The sequence below is a fragment of the Danio aesculapii genome, chromosome 24 (genome assembly GCF_903798145.1).
Source record: "Danio aesculapii chromosome 24, fDanAes4.1, whole genome shotgun sequence".
NCBI classification, from domain to species: Eukaryota; Metazoa; Chordata; class Actinopteri; order Cypriniformes; family Danionidae; genus Danio; species Danio aesculapii.
In genome coordinates this window covers 22540310-22558327 of record NC_079458.1, presented here as the reverse complement: position 1 = coordinate 22558327, position 18018 = coordinate 22540310, and the positions used below count along the sequence as shown (strand labels likewise).

Sequence of the window (18018 nt, the reverse complement as noted above, 5' to 3'; positions counted from 1 at the left end):
TCCCCAAGTCATGAATGTCTGCATCATCATCTCCATTGTAAACGCTGTCAGAGGGACAGTTAAAACCACTTATATCATCCTCAGTATAGAGAACCAGCCCCAGCGTGACTTGACTATTTGTCTCCATGCTTGTCAAGCTAGAGGGGATGCTTTTCTTGCCAAACAATGAATATGAGCTTATCGTGTGAAAAAGGTACATTGTGTCTGATTAAGGAGCTATTAAAAAGGCACAGGTTTTGGATGAACACAGTCTTGGCTGTTTACCTGGTGATATAGCATGCAAGACTTGAATCCTTTTTGCGGAGTGTTGTGTTGATGGAAAAGTGTTCGTTTACATTCGAGAGTGAGGTCAATGGGGACACCTGTGTTGTAGAAATCCCCCATTCCATCAAATCTGTCAGCAACAGCCACCAGAGAGCAGAACAGACGTCCAAACTGGAACACAATAACGGGAGAATGAAGCTGTTCAATTTCTTGTGATTAAAAACAGCTGAATATCTATCTATCTATCTATCTATCTATCTATCTATCTATCTATCTATCTATCTATCTATCTATCTATCTATCTATCTATCTATCTATCTATCTATCTATCTATCTATCTATCTATCTATCTATCTATCTATCTATCTATCTATCTATCTATCTGTCTATCTGTCTGTCTGTCTGTCTGTGTGCAGTATATTCATCCATCCATCCATCCCTCTGTCTGTCCATCCATCTATAAACAATTTATCCATTCATCCATCCATCCATCTATCCATCCATCTGTCTGTCTGTCCATCCATCTGTTTACAGTATATCCATCCCTACATCCATCCATCTGTCCAACCATCCATCCATCCATCCATCCAACCGTCTATCTGTCCATCCATCTATATACAGTACATCCATCCATCCATCCATCCATCCGTCTGTCCGTCCGTCCGTCCGTCTGTCCATCTATATATAGAATATCCGTCCATTCATAAATCCATCCATCCATCCTTCCATTCATCCGTTTGTTTGTCCATCCATCTATATACAGTATATAAATCAATCCATCCATCCATATACAGTATATCTATCCATCTGTCCATCCGTCCCTTCGTCCGTATACAGTATATTCATTCGTCCATCCTTCCAACCATCCATCCGTCTGTCCGTCCAGTCTGTTCATCTCTGTATATATGTATGTACAGTTGAAGTCAGAATTATTAGGCCCCCTATTTAATTTTTTTCCCAATTTCTATTTAACAGAGAGGAGATTTTTTTTCAACACATTTCTAAACATAATAGTTTTACTAACTCATTTCTAATAACTGATTTATTTTATCTTTGCCATGATGACAGTAAATAATATTTTACTATATATTTTTTCAAGATACTTCTATACAGCTTAAAGTGACATTTAAAGGCTTAACTAGGTTAATTAGGTTGGCAGGTTAGGGTCATTAGGCAATTTATTGTATAGGAGTGGTTTGTTCTGTAGACTATATAATTTTGTCCTTAAAATGGCTTTTTAAAAAATTTAAAACTGCTTTTTGTCTAGCCTAAATAAAACAAATAAGACTTTCTCCAGAAGAGAAAATATTATCAGACATACTGTTAAAGTCAGAAGTCAGAATTATTAGCCCCATTTAATTTTTTTTATTTCTTAAATTTTATATATATATATATATATATATATATATATATATATATATATATATATATATATATATATATATATATATATATATATATATATATATATATATATATATATATATATATATATATATATATATATATATATATATATATGTAAAACCCTTTTTTTTCCATGAGGGTTTTTTTTTGCCTTCGTTTTTTTAAAACTCCTATTAAAGAGATAAACTGTAATTTACATTACATCCTCAAGTCAGTTTTGACAGTCGCACAACCATTATATTTAGAATTAGCAGCTGTGCTCTCATCAAGCAGGAACATAGCCATACAAAAACAATTAGAAAACACTCAGACTTGTGAACAACCCATCATCTTGCATTCTGAGCCTGGGAATCTCATGGGAATTCAACTGTATACACGTTTCTATCAGAAACCCCGAACTCCCTATAACCCATCATGAAGTGGTTATTTTTCTATCAGCAGAAGAACAGAGTGCTGCTAATTACAGAGGAAAAGTGTTGGAAAAATCCTCTTCAGGAATGGCTGGTGGAGTGCTGTGTGTGGAGCTTATGGGCTGAGCACTCCAGACAGAGTGGCAACAGCAGGCGCGTGAGGCTTCTTCTCTGTCGCCCAGTGGGGACACCCAAGGAGCTGTGACTGCCCTGAGAAACCACACCACGTAGCAAACAATGAGCCGATTCCAACCGGCTTTCTGCGCCCTTGAAGGGCATTTTTTGAGCATTTGAATCACTCCATGAAGCAATCTTCTAGAAGTCAGCTAACAAAGAAATATTTAATCATCTTGACACTAGAACCACTGGGGGTTTTTGCACTGTATAAAAGTGTTTAGTTGACTTTACTTTTAAAAATGAGGAAACCTGTTGCTTTTAAAGCATTTTGTTTACTTTTAAAAAATTGAGTAAATTTGTTGCCTTAAGGTTATCAAGGTAATGAACTACAGGCAGTGTTGGGGATAACACATATTTAAGTAATGCACGTTACATAATATTACTTTTTAAAAGTAACAAGTAACATATTACTTAAAAAAATGTAATGCATATTATTTTTTACTTTGCTTAATTGGCTTTAAAAAACATATTGCGGAATAAAAATTACCTCTCTCATCAATGAGAGAGTGTGCTGCGAGGGAACAGACTGTCGACTCGCACTCATCATCATCAGGTCTGTTTTTCCACAACAGATGAGTCAGTGTACTGTTCTAGTAACTGGATATCTAAGGATGTGTTTATTTTGAGTCAGAGGGGGTATCTAGTATGTTAGTACTTAATGAAGATGGAAACTGTTTTACGATAACTCTGTTCAATTTTATGAACTGGTTCGACCAGTGCACTTAGAAAATTCTGTAAAAAAAAAAAATTAATTCGGAAATTGCCCGTCATCACTACAGACAGTCAGAAAGGCAGGCCGGACACTTCAATTTTTGCAATGAATTCTTGTTAGTTTGAAAAGAAGTGGATTGTTTTTTAAGAGTAGATTATTTGTAACTCTTGACAAATGCAAGAAACACAACATTGAAGAAAAAAAATGGATGCGAAGCACTACACAGGCACTCCACCTCCAGCTAAACAGCAAATGATTGACATCAATTTACGTTCTCCAGGTAAAACAAACCAAAAAATGTTTTTTTACTTTTATAGTTGAGGAGATGCAGCCACTGTCTAACGTTACTGTAGAAGCGACTACGTTTTGTAATATAGCAAGATTTTTTTTTCTTTTTTGGGAAATGATTTACACATTTCTTAAGGCTATGTGAAGAAAATTATTCAATGTATAAAGCTCAAAGACTTATTTTGATTAGGGAATTTTTTTATCGTCTTACTGTTCATTTTGTTATTAAATATTTGAAAGGTTTAACATCTGTTTTTGCTTTAATAAATTATTTCTTGTTAGCACACTTAGGCTTTATTGCAATTTTTCTCAATGGACAATGAGTTTACTTAACAAATAACACAAAACATTTAAAAGTAGCAAACACAGTACATGCTGTCATTAATCTGTATTTACATCATGTATAGTGTCACGATTCCCAGCGATCCAGCTTTTGCAAATCACTGGCAAACACACAGTATTGCATAGAACTACAAATCCGCCATTAAATGGACTACAAGTTCCAGTCATGCATCTCTCACACACCTTGCCTAGATCCCCATGATTGCAGACAGACACAGCTAAAGCTACTCATGAACTGATTACTAAGACTGTTTATACAGCACACACACACACTTCAGTGCTGAGTCCTGTTTTACTGCTTGTGAACAATACGACGCGTTTTCCTTGCCTTCCGTGTTTACACCTTGCTTTGTTTTGTTTTTTATGTTGCTTGCTGCCTGCCTTTTGACCATCTTCCTGTTTTATCGACCATGACTCTGGATTTCCTGTATACATCTGTTTGCCCCTGTGTTGACCGTTGCTTGCCTAAACATCTCTGTTTAATAAACCCTGCTAATTATTAAATATAATTGTATCCGACAGAAAAAAGAAGGTGTAGGTTATTTAGGTGGTTGTTAAATGCAGAGCTTCTTGATAAAAAAAAGGTGGAAATAACACCTGCAAGTTCTCAGTCAGGTAAGGAAAAATAACTGAAAAGTAATATAACGCATTACCTTCCAGTACTGTGTAAAAAAACAAGGGTGTAAACACTGCTTCTTCTGTGTAAAAAGTGAGTGTCAGACACTGATGTCATATAATGTCAGGGAGTGATTTTGTACATTCACTGTGCTGTTTTTACACGTACTTTACCTTACATTCCCAAAAACCCTGAGTTAATTCTAATTTGCATACTTGCAATGTCACTATTTGGACGAACAGCAGGTAACCTGTTTATACAGCTTTTCTCACATCTTGCCAGTTATTAAAAATGCTCTTTAAACCTCAAGGATTGCACATAGGCAAAAAATATAATAATAATAATACAAAAATACAAACAGGGGCTTAACTTTCACTGGGGTCTAACTTTTGATTATTTGTATTTTACTTTTGGCCAAACATATTTGGTTTATTTTGATATTTTATTTCGACAAATTTCGGTAACACTTTAGTCCAGGTCCCAATTCTGTTAACTACTAGCTTATTACTTGCCTAGTATTAAGATATTAACTGTAGATTAGTAGTTATTAGGTATATCCTTATTCTGCATGCTTAATCCCAAAAACTAAACCCAACCTTTACCTTATTAACTAAATAAACAGCTAATTACTTGTTTATTAAGTTAGTAGTGTTAGTTAATTGTTAATACTGTGAATTGTAACCTAATCTAAAGTGTTACCCCAATTCCAATATCAACATTTAAATGGCCGTTCCATGCTGTGAATATTCAGTGCTAAACTATTGTAAGTCACAGAGCAGAATTCTTAATGCAGCAAAACAAATGTCCCTTCTGGAAGTCAGTTAACATTCACTCAAACATTCAGCCAGTTAACATTTAAAGTCCTACACCCTTTAAAGAATTCACTTGTAGGGCTCTGGCATACATATGGAGCAGGGCATAAGGATATTCACTTGCATTTGGAATTCTCACAATGCCATACGGACACCATATAGGGCCTCACACACACTTAGGTCTGCTTTCTCATTCACTCAGAAACACACTCTTTACTTTGGCATGCGTGTTTAAGACCTGTCTGTCTTTCTGAAAGGGGAGAAAAAAATAAAGAGAGAGACAGAGAAAGTGTGAAAGGAGGCCCGTCGTCTATAGATTAAACCGTGCCAGCGAGCGAAGAGCGAGACGGCTAATGTTTCCCACATGGAGCGGCGAGTGTGAAAGGATCAGATCACCTACTGCTGCTTTTTAAAGCTTAATGTGGTTGTTTTCTGGTTAATTGCTTATTTTGGGCTCTATTTGAAAGGCAAATGCGATTTGTCTTCCTAATAGCTTATTACTTTAACTGGTCCTCGGGGGTTCTCTCGTCTTGCCGCCCAGAATGGCATGGAAAACCAAACGTAATACTTTTACGAGCTGAGTCACTTCTTGGGACAACAATAGTCATGGGCGCTGTATCTGCACTGCTCTCCTTCTGGCTATAGCTATGCTTTTAGCCTCGTAAATAATGATCAGGATGGCCAGAGCTGCTTAGGCTTCTAGATTGCATAGAGCGTATTGAGAGACTTGGTGTTTGGTTGATAATATATCTGCTTTACTGTTTATAATTAAGTAAATGTATTAATTTGCCATCATTTTATTTCATTTTTAATACATTGATATTATTATTATTATTATTATTATTATTATTATTTTCAATATATTAATTTTTTTGTAGGAAGCATGCATTCAGAAATTAAACAAATCAGCTAAATTAAATATATCCAATGCAACATTAAAAATTTATTATAAAAAATAAATAAATAATAATAATAATAATAATAATAATAATAATAATAATAATAATAATAATAATAATAATAATAATAATAACTAGAAAAGTAAAGTTCGTAGCCAAACTTTATGGTGTCTTGAGAAAGCCTAGTCTGAAAGTTTTAAGTATAAAGTTTAAAGAATTGAAGTAGTTTTTAAGAAGTTTGGAACAGTTATCACTATATAGGTTAGCATTTTTTTTTATTATGGATTGGTTTCTTGCTAGGCTGTTGATAGGTGGTTGCTAAGTGCTAGGTGGTTGCTAAGGTGTTCTAGGTCGTTGTTAAGGTGTTATGAGTAGTTGCTAGGCAGTTGTTAACATAAATTAGCATGGTTCTAATATTAGCATGTTGCTTGCATGTTTCTAGTACAAACAAGTATGTTGGTAGCATGGCTTTAGTTTGAAAATGTTCAAATCGCATGTTGCTAGTATGTTTATAGTATGAATTAGCATACTGCTAGTAAGATTAGTATGTTAGTATGTTGTTAGTATGTTTGTAGTATGAATTGTTATATATTGTTAGGGTGTGGCTAGTAAGCTGAAAGGTCATCAGTGATTGGCAGATTGGTACTCTGAGTTAAATAAACCCAACTTTAATTATGTATGACAGTCTGGCGAAAAGTTATGAGGTCACAAAGTTTGGTCCAATGTTAAGTCAATGGGACTTTTCAGAATTTCCCAGGTCAGTTTGGGAAAGCCTTAAGTCGAATCAGTTGGAAAATATATAGCAACCTAATTCAATATAGTTTGGAGGTTTGAAGTTAGTTTGGTGGTTGTAGTATGAACGGTCTAGGAGGAGATGCATTCTCAAAATAGTCTATGAAGAAAAAGCCGGAAGAAGAATGTTAAGTTCATGTAGTATAACAGTATGTTGGCTTTTCAAGCCACCATAATAATAACAATCCAACTTATTATTATTATGATTATTAATATTAGTATTTATTAAATTAAATAAATTAAATGAATACATTTTAAGTAGTATTATATTTAATATTCATAAGTAGCTAAAATTCTAAAAATAAAATAATGCATTTCTGCAATTAACTGTTAAAATATTAATAAAAAAATAACAGGAATAACATAGGAAGGAATAAATGAAAATCTAATGTCTTAATCAGTCACTTGATGAAATAATCATCTTTGTTTTCATTCAACATAAATCAGACGATTTAATTTATTATTTAAAAAGTATACCTTTTTTAGTCTCATGAGCTTGAATGTTGATACTGTATTGTGATACAATAAACAATACTAATTATGTCAGTGCAACATAATGCCTGTAATATCAGTAAAATATTTGTTCTCCAATCAAGATACATATTTTTTTGCCTCTAGGGGCTTCAGTTTTGTTGTGACAGCCTCCCACCTTGGCAGATCAGAAAAATTCAGCTTCAGTCTTTTCTATTAAGATTGGCCTGCTCTGTAATATAAACCATGGCACATTAATGGCTCTCTCTCATGTGGTTTCCGGTCTTGATTGTCTTAGTACTGGGGTGATATATATAAAAAAAAAACAGCCTGGAAGAGAGTTTGCTTTGACTGCGTGAGCTAAAACAGTAATGCTTGGACACGGCTGTGCATTGGCCCTTCTGATCTCTCTGATTAGGCCTGTTCAATTTTAACATGGAAAATACAGTTATTCTTGAAACAGATGATGTCTGTTTTATTACACATTTTTGCATGAAGAAAAATCCTTTTGTTCCATATTTCTGAGTCTGGATGTGTTGCTTCAGTCCTCTGAAGTGCTGCCGGGATTTTTATTAATGCTACAGTAGATTATACCACAAATAAACAGATTTTACCACCAATATACAGCAGGGGAAAGAAGTGAAATTAATTTAATAAGTACATTTCTAGGATTTTGAAACAAAGAAAGATGGTTTCAGCTCAAATAAAGGCTGTCTGTTAAGTGTGAAATATACTGTATACTGTATGTTATCCTAGATTCTGGATTTGTCAATATAGTCATATTATTATCAGATTTTTGGGTGGCAATTCAGATTGGGTAAAAAAACATACATCTCATCAATAGAATAATCTGATATCATTTTTCTAAGATAGCGAATGGATATTTTCTGAAATCATTCATTTATTTTCCTTTGGCTTAGTCCCTTTATCAGGCATTGCCACAGAGGAATAAACAGCCAACTATTCCGGTATATGTTTTACACAGCGGATGCTGGTAAACACCCATACACTCACAATCACACACACACACTCATACACTACGGCCAATTTAGTTCATCATATTCACCTATAACACATGTGTTTGGACTGTGGGGGGAATCGAAGCACCCAGAGGAAACCTACGCCAACACGGGGAGAACATGCAAATTCCACACAGAAACGTCAACTGGTCCAACTGGGACTCGAACTAAAGATCTTTGTGCTGTGAGGCAATAGTGCTAACCACTGAGCCCCAAAATACTGTATTCAATCCAATTAAATTAATTGCTGTTACAATTATCGATATAATGAGATTAAGTGCCTATTGTATGCAACCATTTGGTTTTTATTTACTCAAATCTAACTGAAATATCTAACAAACTTTTATTAGAGCTCTCAGAGTGCCTACTTGAATTGGTACATCCACAATACATTTACTGTGCACCTTTTTTGACAAACATATTTAATAGAAAGCAATAAAAAATATAAAACTGTAATGTGCAAATCTTCAATAGTAAACAAACAAAACTGAAGTACTCAGTTTCTAAGTAAATTATCTAGTTCTTGAATTGTGAAATGACTAGAAGTTGTAGAAAATAGTACAATTGTTTTAAGAAAAAAATAATAAATATACTGTATATCAGATTAAAATGCAATATCAAAACGGTTCAACTTATCAAAACAAAGTACTTCTGTCAGTTCTATGATTCCTTTTCAGATTTCCCAAATGTTTGACATTTGTCAATCTTATCTTTTCAAATATAAATATTTCAAAACCCATGATTGCGATAGACAGCAAAGGGACAGATTTTCTAAAAGCTAAATGTTTCTTTTTAAGTCTGAAAGTTGAACACTCATCTGTTTAATGAATACCTAATCATTTGCTATTCAACAACAGCACTCGCTATTTATTTACATCTGACACTTTCTCATAAAAGATCCATGTTTCTGGGAAAACATTGTGCAATTCAGTTTTTTTCATGCATTTGATTGAGCTTGACGGACCACTTGTAGGATACACTTTTCTTCTCTCCAAATGCACCAGACACTTTCTTATCAACCCTCCATGTTTCTGGAAATACAGTACAGTGGTCCTTCATTAATCTCGGGAGTTACGTTCCAAAAATAACTCACAATAGGCAAAATCCGCAAAGTAATCAGCTTAATTTTTTACAGTTATTATAGATGTTTTAGGTCTGTAAAACCTCTCACTACACACTTTATACACTTTTCTCAGACAGGCATTAACATTTTCACACTTGTCTTCTTGTTTAAACACTCTCAAAGTTCAATCTTTCATAGAAATAAAGTCCAGTTTTATAGAATGAAACCAAAGATCAAAACCTATTGTCAGGCGCGAACATTCATCGCTGTCCGCAAAAGGTTCATAAAGTTTTTTAGCTTTGGTGTGGATAATGTTGGCATGTTCTTTTTCCTGCAGTCACTGATCCACAAAACTAAAGCAAACTCCATCCTTAAGATGGTCACACACCGGATGCTCCACGCACATGACAGTTGGAAGTACTACATACTGGATGCATACATTGGCATGTTATTAAAAAGCTAATTATTTAGATGCTGGAGCCGGTGTGCGACACCTAGCCCCCCTCAACCCCACCCCACCCCCTTTATTATGGTCTTGCTGCAGACAGTTACAATCCTTTTTGCATCTTTGTTAATACTCTCACTGCTAGCGATCGAAGATTTGTTAATTTTGCAAGCTGAACGCATTCTGTATTGTACAGGAGACATGGAGGAGATGGATTGACAATGGTCTACAGCCAATCAGAATGCAGAACACAATGTGCTTAAAAAAAAAAAAAAAGCCATGTCAAATTTCACAAAAAAGGGTGAACCACGAGGCCGCGAAAGGTGAACCACATTATAGCGAGGGACCACTTTATGGTGCAATTCTTAGCATGCTTTTTGCAGGTGAGTGGGCTTGACAAACTACTTCTAGGCCACACTCTTTTCTTCTCCATATGCACCAAACACTTTTTTATCAACACTCCTTGTTTCTGGAAATGCAGTATAGTGCAATTCTTACTCTGCTCTACACAGGTGGGTGGTCTTGACAAACCGCCTGTATGTGGCACTCTTTTCCTTTCCATATGCACCAAACACTCTTTTTAAACACCCCATGCTTCTTTGAAAACATTGTGGAATTCAGAGTGCGCTTCAAAATAATAAATACAAATTAACTAGAAATTCATAGCATTTATGTAATGCTGCTTGGGAGCGACAAAGTGGCTAGTGGTTAATTACACATCCTGATACAGCAGGGAATAAACCAAAGGAGAGTAACTGGGTGTAAGTGGATAAAAGCATCTGCTGAATGAATAAATGTAAATGTAAGAGTTTTGAATAAAAAAAGCCCTGCTAGGTTTTACAAAGGACAAGCAGTGAAATGGAAGTGTTGGGAAAATGTGTCCACAGTAATTTTTGCGGCTGGCATTGTTTTAAATACATTTGTGGTAGTCAGTTTATTCATATGCCATTATTTAAGGCCCAAAATAGCATGTCATAGCCCATTTTGCACCTCTGTTTTGACACCTCTTTTCATATTAGCGTGAATAAACACAAGAATATGTGTTTTTATTAAAGACGTGTAGGCTTATTCTAAGAATTTGTTCAGATTTTCTTTTTTCTTTTGAGAGGCATTTTGATTTTATTTTTCATTATTCAGATCTTCTATATTGAAAAGCATCTATAGTACACTCTTATCTAAAGATACTATATGGGTGTCACAACCAGGCTTGTAGACCACTGGAAATCATTCACTTTTACTCAGAACTACAAATCTGCAACCAAAAGAGCTACAAATCCTGTCATGCACCACACACGCACACCTGTTCCTTGTTTCACACACACACACCAGTTTGCTGAGTCTTGTTATCGGTTCTCTGTAACGTTATGATGTGTTTTTCCTTGTTTAGCCTAGTTGTGTTTTGACCCTTTACTATGTCTATTTGTTTTGCTTTATTGCTGCCTGTACTGACTATTCACCTTTTCTTTGACCATGACTTTGAATTGCCCTGCAAGTAACTGTTTGACCTGGTTGACCATTGCCTGCCTTTCTTGTAATAAACTGCATGTGAATCCTCAAACCTGTTGTCCAGAATCTCATCACATGACAACGGGTCTGCATAATTTATATGTTAAATTATATTTGTTGTGCCATAATGAAGTGAAAATGAGAATTCTATGTTTGTCATTTGTAAAATGTGGAAAATTGAAGAAAATTGTGTTGTATTAGTGTATTGTTGAGTGAAACAGCAGTGGTGGTCCCAGTTTCCTCTTCTGTATGAAATGCCTGAGTTCTTATGGGGGCCTGTGACCCTGCAGCTCCCCCTCAATTCAAACACTGAATGTAATTCAGGCAATTTATAAGATATATGCCAGAAGAGCTGACAGACCCTCCCATATATATTCCACCGAGCCATCTGGTTCATGTTTTTCACTCGTTACAAATTCTCAAATGTTGTCCAGCTAACATAACAGAGCGATAACTTGAACAAATGATTCAGTGCACTTTCAGAACAAAGACATTTGTCAGACGAGATGCAGAAAAACACGTCCCACTTCTGACTGAAGCAAATATATGATATTCACCGTCTAAACGGTTGTTATTCAGCATGATTCACTTGTTTGACTTTGTTATAAACAAATTATTGAGAAGTGAAGTGGTTGAATGAAATCGTTTCAACAGGTTGCAACTGCGGGTTGGTTGTTTTCTCTATGTATAATCCAGGTGCTCTATGTATGTTGTGCTGTAGGGCCTTTCTCCAGTGGTTTAGAGTTTAATCAGATAATAAATTTGTTATTGTCCAGTTCTTTTTGTAGTTTGGCACAGTGCCTAAATGAACATGCATAATGTGAGTTTGGAGGCTGCCAGCTCTAGTAGATTTAATAAACCTTTGTTTCCGATAAAATTGCACTCTGTCGTAATACAACAGTTTTAATGTGTACAAATTAAATCTGTTAGCACTAAAATTGCTTTTGATTTCGGTAATAGATGTGGCTTTTAAGAAATTAAGCTCTTACTTTTTTGATTAGTAACCAAAACCATATGATTCAGGGTTGTTACTGTTAAAGCTAAAAATGGATAGATAGATAGATGGATGGATGGATGGATGGATGGAGGGAAGGAGGGAGGGAGGGATGGATGGATGGAGGGAAGGAGGGAGGGAGGGATGGAGGGAGGGAGGGAGGGAGGGATGGATGGATGGAGGGACGGACGGACGGACGGACGGACGGACGGACGGACGGACGGACGGACGGACGGACGGACGGACGGACAGACAGACAGACAGACAGACAGACAGACAGACAGACAGACAGACAGACAGACAGACAGACAGACAGACAGACAGACAGACAGACAGACAGACAGATAGATAGATAGATAGATAGATAGATAGATAGATAGATAGATAGATAGATAGATAGATAGATAGATTGACACATCATCACAAAGCTATACATTGGCCATTGAAGTAAAGTACCATTTTAAAAATACCTTCAAACAAAAAGTCTTAAAAGTCCCCACTAAGTAGCATTAAATCAGTAACTTCCTCTCACAGTCTTTGAACTCAAAAAAGAAAGAGAAATAATAAATTGGACCGTTTTACAACAATTTTTTCGTCTCTTCCATCCAGCAAACAAACAGTGCAAGAGCCTTTCAAATGGTTTTTGCAGCTCAGCCCAGGGGGATTAATGCAATGCGGTCGCTGGTGTTTGCTTTGTAGTGCCAACACTCTTTATTACCCCTCTCCTTCCTTGTGGCAGGTCAGTGTGGGCAAAGCACAAGCCTCTGCTCTCAGTATACATGCTAAACATCACTGTGGCTTGAGTCTGTGGCCGAAAAAAGCCGGCACACGCAGATGTGACAGCAGGCAATGAGCCAGGGTAGTGTTGTCCCTGTGTGGTAAACAGACACAGGCCGGTTGCAATGGCAAATATAAATGCTCAACTTTCCCTTGTGGTTTTTTCAACCTGCTTCCAATGAACTGGACTTTTCGGGAACAATTACGGTGGCGTTTGATGTGCATAAGAGAAACTGTGCAGCTTTAATAGGTTATTTAATGGGGTTTGAGTGAAGTGTTATACTTTTCCTGCAAGGATTGGGGTAGATGTGAGTCTTTAAAATGCAAATGCTTGCTGAGCGGTCTTGTGTTTATCTGATGTCTGTATTCGATTTCTAAAGCAATTGGATCCATGTATGAGAGTGGACGGAAAGTGGTTTGAAAGTGGTTGCAAATGACAACCACTGTGGACTAGTCACTTTGCTCTTATACAATGGTCATAAGTCAAAGGGAATGGAAGCAGGAAGTGTTACTTCAATTGGTGGAGTTTTGGTTCCTTGCCACTGTTGCCTCTGGTTTCTTTGGTTAGGACTGATGGAGCTGTGCATTGGTGAAGTAGCTCATCAGTGGATCGTCCTTTAACAATGACATTTGCTTAACACTCATCTGAACTAAAGTGAACTGACTTTTCTATTAAAGGAATTCTGTTAATGGCTCGTTTACACTGATTGGTTTGCTACGGTACAGTATGGTATGGGTCGGTACGCTTTTATATCCAGGGATCCAAATTCGAACCACTTTTGGGCACAAGCCAGGAGAATGAAAACAAAGGAAGCACCATTTTTAAATACACAGCCGAGACATTACATCGTAATAATGTATACATATAACAACGAGCCATGGTGGACTTGAGCTCAAACAAACCTTGTCATCGTCTTGATGAACAGCCAAAAATCCAAAAAGAAGAGCGGAATCTGCCATGTGTCCTGTTGTTGTTTACGAGACCATGTAAAAGTGCGAGTGGTTTTTACATTTTTTCAGAGAGCTGGCATGCGCTTGATATATTTGAAATAATGAACTAGAACTGATGATAACTTGTGCGAAAAAGGAGAAGCCTGCAAAAACAAAGGAGAAGCCTGAAAAAACAAAGAAGCAAATGATTCTTTCAAGAACCTAAAACAAACATGGACAAACTGCCATGTTTAATTATCACCATAGCCTTTTGGATTATTATGAACCCAGAATGACAGAATTACTTTTAAACAAAATGTAAATGTTACTTGTGCTTGTGAAGAATAAAGATGAGTGTAAGTCTTTGTATGTGTTCATAAATGTTTTATTTTTATTTATTTATTTATTTTTTATATAATCACAGGCGTACAGTAGGCTATTTTGTAGAGGTGTGAACCTATACTGGTCTCACGGTTCGGTTCGGTTACGATTATCATGCCATCGATTCGGTTCAATTCGATATTTTGGTGCATTGACGATGCTTTCCATACACAGTGTTGTATTTTGGGGGGTGGCTATAACAAGCTGTCTGTATAAACACAAACACACATGAACACAGCACCACACTGTCTCTCACACACATACACAAACATAGACAGCACCAAACAAACACACACACACACACACACACGCGCGCGCGCTTGCTTGCTCGCTCGCTTGCTTGCTCGGTAGCGATATTGTGCGACCGCCCACTCCTGTTAAAATTACACCAGAGTTACTGACCGCTCCTGCGCTTTTATTCGGAAATTTATTGCATACAGCCAAGAGGAAAAGAGAGAGGAGGAAAAGTCACGCCAGCAGGTGAAATGCGCCACAGTGAGAGAGAGAAATGGAGTTCACTTTCATTCCCTCAATCGCAGAGAAATAAGGGCTTCTGCTGTATTCAATTCAATTCAATTCACCTTTATTTGTATAGCGCTTATACAATGTAGATTGTGTCAAAGCAGCTTCACATAAAAGGTCACAGTAAATAGGAACAGTGTAGTTAAGTTTGTAGTGTTTAAGTTCAGTTCAGTTTAGCTCAGTTCAGTGTGGTTTAATAATCACTACTGAGAGTCCAAATATTGAAGAGCAAATCCAACGATGCGCAGCTCTACAGATCCTGAACCATGCAAGCCAGTGGCGACAGCGGAGAGGGAAAAAAAACTTCACTAAAGGCGGAAGTGAAGAAAAAAAACCTTGAGAGAAACCAGGCTCAGTTGGGCACGACCATTTTAATTTCTCCGCTGGCCAAACGTCTTGTGCAGAGCTGCAGTCTCAGTGGCGGAGGCTGGAAGCTGGCCTCAGCGAAGACTCGTCTGTCTCTGGAGCGTCATAGGAAACAGTCTCATGTTCTCCACTCTTCCATGACCATCGCAGTAGTTGTTCAGGATTCGGCCAGGTCCAGGATATGGAAACCTTGGGATCATCTCGTCGTTGGTCTTGGATCGAATCAGTGACTCTGCATAGTCTGAGGGCCTCGGGAAGAGTATCCCCAGGTGGAAATGGAGAATAAAGAAAATAATTAGCGTAGCTGATGTTCACAGTGTATATCAGCAAGATGCATAACCTGTGTGGAAGCCCCCTAAGTGGTGCACTAAGTGTATGCTTTACTGAACAGATAGGTCTTTAATCTAGTTTTGAATTGGGAGAGTGTGTCTGAGCCTCGGACGTTATCAGGAAGGCTATTCCAGAGTTTAGGAGCTATAAATGAGAAGGCTAGACCTCCTTTACTCGACTTTGCTATTCTAGGTACTACCAGAAGTCCTGAGTTTTGAGATCTTAAAGAGCGAGTTGGATTGTAGCGAGACAGAAGATTGGTTAGATAAGCAGGAGCTAGATTATTTAGAGCTTTATATGTAAGAAGCAATATTTTAAATTCAATACGAAACTTAACAGGCAGCCAGTGTAAGGAGGATAAAATTGGGGTGATGTGATCAAATTTTCTAGACCTGGTTAGAACTCTGGCAGCTGCATTTTGTACTAATTGAAGTTTGTTAATAGAGGATGCTGGGCAGCCAGCAAACAGAGCATTACAGTAGTCCAGCCTAGAAGTCATAAAAGCATGGACTAGCTTTTCTGCATCTGAGATGGATAGCATACTTCGTAACTTAGCGATATTTCTCAGATGAAAGAAAGCAGTTTTTGTGACATGGGATATATGATTTTTAAAAGTTAAATTGCTGTCTAATATGACACCCAGATCTTTTATAGTAGAACTAACGCTAACTTTCTATCCCTCTAATTGTAGATCGAGTTGTGAGATCTGCTGTGTACAGGATTTAGGCCCAATAAGTAATAATTCTGTTTTGTCTGAGTTTAAGAGAAGATAATTGTTGGTCATCCAGTCTTTAACATCTTTAATACACTCAGTTAGCTTGGACAGATTAGACGTCTCGTCAGGTTTAGTTGAAATATATAATTGAGTATCATCTGCATAGCAGTGAAAGCTGATCCCATGTCTTCTAAATATGTATATGCCAGTTAAGAACTTTCCAGAAAACACACACACGCAGTGAAATTTTTAAGTAGTTGGTGCCAGTTGTGTTGTAAATACCCTCGCCTCCCTCTCAACAGAGCACAAATAAGATAAATGACGTCAGTACATAATAACCCGTTATGTTTATTACTGAACCGATACCGTCTGTAAAAATTTATTTGTACATAAGTATTTATGTATATAAAAAAAATTTAGTAAGAAGTGCAATATGTAAACCTTAAGTGAGAATGACTCGACTGCAACTTTCTGTCGTACACCACGCCTACCAAAAGAGTACCATTTGGCAGTGGAGACACAAGCCTGATAAAAGTGATCCGTACCATACTGTACCACTTGACGAGGCATAACAGACATTCATACTTCATTCTAATCTTAACTGAATCATTGTAATGGCTTTTAAAAATGTAAAAAAATATATTTATTAATCTGCTTTGACATTATAAAACGTGCTAGAAATAAAGGTGAATTGCATTGAGTAACTATATAACATAATTAACTAAACTGTTTGTTTGTTTGTTCATTCTTCAATTTTTTTTGTATCAAAAGAAACTCAAAGTGCTGTTATATATAAGTGCTGTATTCTATAAGTTGTATAGAAAATCTGAAAAGTTGTACAGGTATGTACGTTAAAACAAATATTCACTTATCCACTCAGACTTTATTAACAGAAACTAGAAGTTTTTTACATAGTGTACATGCACACTCACAGAAAATGTGTATGGTGTATTTGTGAAGTTGTTTATTCATTTATTGTGTTAAAGAAATAAAAAAAATAATGAACCAATCTTATCTTAAAATAAAAAAATCTTATGTATCAGAAGTAAGTAATGTGTATTTATATAGCGCATTTATTGTGTATGGCCATACACCCAAAGCATTTCACAATCATGAGGGGAGGGGATCTCTCCACACCAGCACCACCAGTGTGCAGCATCCACATGGATGATGCGACAGCAGCCACAAGACAACGGCGCCAGTGCGCTCACCACACACCAGCTATAGGAGGAGTGGACAGAGTGATAGAGCCAATTCAGTATGTGGATGACTGGGAGCATAGACAAAAGTCATGTCACTTACCAGAAATAATGTACAGTATAGAATATATTGCCATGGTGCAGTGGTAAAAGAGTGATTATCGTGTATGACTCATGAGCGTGGAGGACTGCATCCATACAACTCTTCAATGCCTCAAATAACTTATTAATAAAGTCATCTGGAATGGCAAAAACAGTGTTCTTGCTGGAGTTCATCAAGATTCTTTTGATTTATCCCCAATGACTCCTCCTCCTTACCCCAGACATGCTCAATAATGTTCATTTCTGGTGAATGGGCTGGTCAATCTTGGAGCACCTTGACCTACTTTGCTTTCGGGATGATTGGGAGGCCATGATCGTAAGAGCCGAAGGAGAGAATGTTTACGAGACATTCTCTTTACGAGAAGTGCCATGGCATTTTTAATGATCACAGAGAGTCAGGACCTCAGTTTAGCGTCTCATCCAAAAGACGGCGCTCACTGACAGTATAGTGTCACGTTCGCAAATTGAGTGCCCTGTGC

General features: G+C 36.8%; 1 protein-coding gene across 1 annotated transcript in view; it reads left to right on the top strand.

Moving 5' to 3' along the window:
- Nucleotides 1-18018, top strand: part of c24h8orf34 (chromosome 24 C8orf34 homolog) — a 178278-nt gene that overhangs the window by 118171 nt on the left and 42089 nt on the right. The window lies entirely within an intron of this gene.